The sequence below is a fragment of the Thamnophis elegans genome, chromosome 12, assembly GCF_009769535.1.
Source record: "Thamnophis elegans isolate rThaEle1 chromosome 12, rThaEle1.pri, whole genome shotgun sequence".
In the NCBI taxonomy this organism is placed as follows: Eukaryota; Metazoa; Chordata; class Lepidosauria; order Squamata; family Colubridae; genus Thamnophis; species Thamnophis elegans.
Genome location: NC_045552.1, coordinates 35663622 through 35667558, shown reverse-complemented (window position 1 = coordinate 35667558; position 3937 = coordinate 35663622).

Here is a 3937-nt window from a genome sequence, read left to right as displayed (position 1 = left end):
TTCCCCCCTAATTCCAAACTCTCCTAGTGTCCCAATGTCTCTCCCCAGATCTTCTGCTCACCTTTTCTCCACTTGCCAGGGGAATTCACTAGACATCAAAGACCTGTAGGAAATTTAAAAAACAGCCCAGAAGGCAATAAAGGCGAACAATCCCCCAAATATTTCCTCCCCCCACACACAAACAATTTTTACGAAATTTGCCTTTCAGAACATCAGATCAAGTCTCACAGTTCAACCCATGGATATATTTCTCTGTATATCTACAATCTCTTCACACCCGGAAGTGAATATTTCTGACTGTCAAGAAAAATCACACACCAGATAAAAAGTTATCAATTCATAACATTTTATTTCTTTACTGGGTTAAACAGGAGCAGAGAAGTTTCCTGATCCAAAATACAACAGAACTGAAAGCATTACAGGTACAGAGACTATTGAAACACAGAGAGTAATAGGATAATAATAATAGTTTAATACAACTGAATTATAGCATGATTTTTTAATCATTTCCCCCCTCCTTTTTTGTGTTTGTTTCTTTTTTTGTCAAACCATCTTGGAAAACAAATGTAATAGGAACTAGTGCAAAAAATTTCTAAACATGAAGCAGTGTATAAAATGACCTAAGAAAAGTGCTTCCCCCAAAGAGCACAGCCATTTTTTAATGACAGAAGAGGGAGGGGGGAAAGGGAGGGCAGAGAGCCAGTGGGGAAGAGGGGCTGGGTGGGGAGGTGGGAGAGATAAACAAGGCCATGAGGGAACAAAAGAGTTTTCAGGTTGAGTTCAGCAACACGCCTTGTAGTTTCCCAAACACCTCAATTCTGTTTTGCAAAAAGGGTCCTTGCCATCTTAGCCCAGGGGTCCCTCTCTGTGGCAGAAGCTGACCGAGAATTCATGTGGTCTGCCTTGATCCCTTCCCTCTCTGGCCGGTTCACCTTTGGCTGGCATAGCCCCTTTTATTCCAAGGAAGGGCCTCAAGAGGATCTTAATCAGGGGTTTCCAACCTTGGCCTCTTTAAGACTTGTGGACTTCAACTCCCAGAGTTGGAAGTCCACAAGTCTTAAAGTGGCCAAGGATGGAGACCCCTGATCTTAATAATTAAATAATAGCGTGAAGAGGAAAGAGGAATTTCCCCCACAGAAAAACCTCACCACAGAAAGGGCTCCGTTCGACAGCAATGGCCAAAAGGAAAACAGGAATAACCCTACATGTCAAATGAGATGTTAGAATGGGTTAGAAATTATGTCCAACCTCTGTGTAAGCGGAGTCATTTTTTATCAGGGTCCCAAATGTCCAGGCAAAACTAACCTAACTTTTCACCTCCAATGTTAGTGCCTTTCTCCCCCGACCCACATTTCACTTGGTGCCAATGTAACCTCCCGTAAAGAGCCTTTCTCTCTTGGTGGGGCTTTCACTGCCACCATGGCAGCTTGAGAAGGCCTTGCCTTTCTCCCTGGATCATTTCTCTTCCAACCTGCTGTTCTAACAGCCCAAAGTCCCAAAGGTGCTTTTTCAAAAGGCAAATGGACTTCCTTTGTTTTTGCTTGAAGAGGTTTCGCTTCTCATCGAAGAAGCTTCTTCAGTTCTAAAGAAGCTTCTTGAATGGGAAGCAAAATATCTTCAAGGACAAAGCCAAGAAAGTCAAGTTGCCTTTTGAAAATGTGAAAATTGAAAACTTACTGCACCCATGAACGGTTTGCCAATTGAACAGGGGCAGATAAGACAGAGCTCCAGAGGGTTAACATCATTGCCCAGAGGATCATTGGTTGCCCTCTCCTCTCTTTGGAAGAGCTTTATAGCTCCCGCTGCCTTAAGAAAGATCAATACATTCACACAGGATCCATCTCATCCTGGGCAGTCTTTTTTTGAACTGTAACCAACTGGCAGATGCTACAGGATAATAAAAACAACAAATAGGCTGAAAACAGTTTCTATCCCAGAGCAGTAACTACATTGAATTCTCCGGTATAGTGCATTATCAATGCAATATCAGAGGTTTTCAATTCAATTGTATAGAATGTGAAGGATGTCCGTCTGTGTTTTATTTTTATAGTTATTATGTACACTGAAGATGGCATTTAATTTCATTGTATGAGGTACAATAACAATAAAGTAAACAAAAAAAGCACCTTTGGGACAACTATAACCTGGATGACTGAGAATTTCCACAGACACCTACAGTCCAAAGTTTCTGACATTTGCAGTTAGTAAAGCACATCTAAGGTATGTTATTATTTTGTACTGTATAGCATTTGAAAACCAACCTGGTTGGATATCGGAGGTTTTGCCAAATCTGCCTTGAAAAGTAGCTTTCTGGCCACCAATAGAACAGAAGCATATTCTCAAGTCTACCCTGAATTTTAAATACATATTAGATTTCAAAACATTTTTTTAGAAAAGCAAGAAACAATTGGGGGGGGTATTAATGATTATGGGGATACCATCCTCTGAGTTGGGTGCAAGCACCCTCATCTAGTACAGTTGGGGAGAAAAGCTGACACTCCTCCATCCATTTTTACTTTTAAGAATTTGCATATTGGGGTCACAGTTTATCCTCTAGGACAGGAGTCTCCAACCTTGGCAACTTTAAGCCTGGTGGACTTCAACTTCTGGAATTCTGGGAGTTGAAGACTGCCAGGCTTAAGGTTGCCAAGGTTGGAGAGCCCTGCTCTAGGAAGCAGTTCCCAGAAGCTGCCTGTGGGTTGCTTGTTAGAGCTATTAACTCTTCTTTGGCAGGAATGCAAACATGTGGCTATTTGGCAGACTTAACCGCATAAGTCTATGTAGAACCTGGATGTTTGTCTGGTGAGCCACAGGCATCCTGAATCTGGGAAAATGTGTTCAGAAACTTTGGAATTACGCTAGATTTTTGTGCTCTAGGAAGGAATACAGAAACAGGAAAAAAACAGATGTGCAGAGTTAAGGGGAAAACCACAGAAGCTGCAAAATCAGGGATTGTGTCATTAGAGCTTAAGGACGGGGCTGCCCATAATATCAGAAATCTCAGGTTCTCGAACACCTTGGTCTCTTGGTAGGTTTATGAAATGCCATCCTCTAAGAATGCAATGAGAACAGGTGGCTGTTTAAAAACTGATACAGCACAATCAAAAGCGAGCCCTGGGGTCACGTGATCCCCTTTTGCGACTTCTGACAAGTGAAGTCAATGGGGAAATCAGATTCACTCAACAAACTCGTTAGTAACTTAACAACTGCAGTGATTCACTTAACAAATGTGGCAAGCAAAGTCGTAAAATGGGACAAACTCACTTAATGAATGTTTCACTTAGCAACATAAATTTGGGGCTCAGTTGTGGTTGAAACATGGGGATGACCTGTACTTTAATTTTCTATGTCATTTTATTTAACTTGCTATGGAAACCTGAGTCTGAAGAAACGCATTGTGTACACGCAGGGATGAGTGAGACAACAAAGAGCCTGAAAACAATAACAGAGACTATGCATGAGGCATGAAATCGAACATGGAATGACAACATCTAATGGAAGTGGAGGATTCAAAAAGTATATCACTGACTTAAATGATGATGCTGTTAAAAGAACTTTGGAGTTCTGGACTAAATTACCTTATATGAAGAGTTTCTGGCAGAGGACAGGATATGCCTCACAAGAACCAGGAAGAAAATAAGTGAGCTTATCTGAATAACTGAGGGACTGTAACAAAGAAGAGGGGGTCAACCTATTCTCCGAAGCACCTGAGGCAGGACAAGAAGTAACAGGTGAGAGATCATTAAGGAACATCCAACCTAGAATTAAGGAGAAAGCACAATTAATGAGTAGAATGCTTACCTCCGGAAGTTGTGGGTGCTCCATCACTGGAGCTTAAAAAAAAAAATCCTGCTCAAGCAGAGGTTTGGACTGGATGTCCCCCAAGATCCCTTCAAATCCTATGATTCTATGTTCTATGAATAATTTGGGTGTTCTA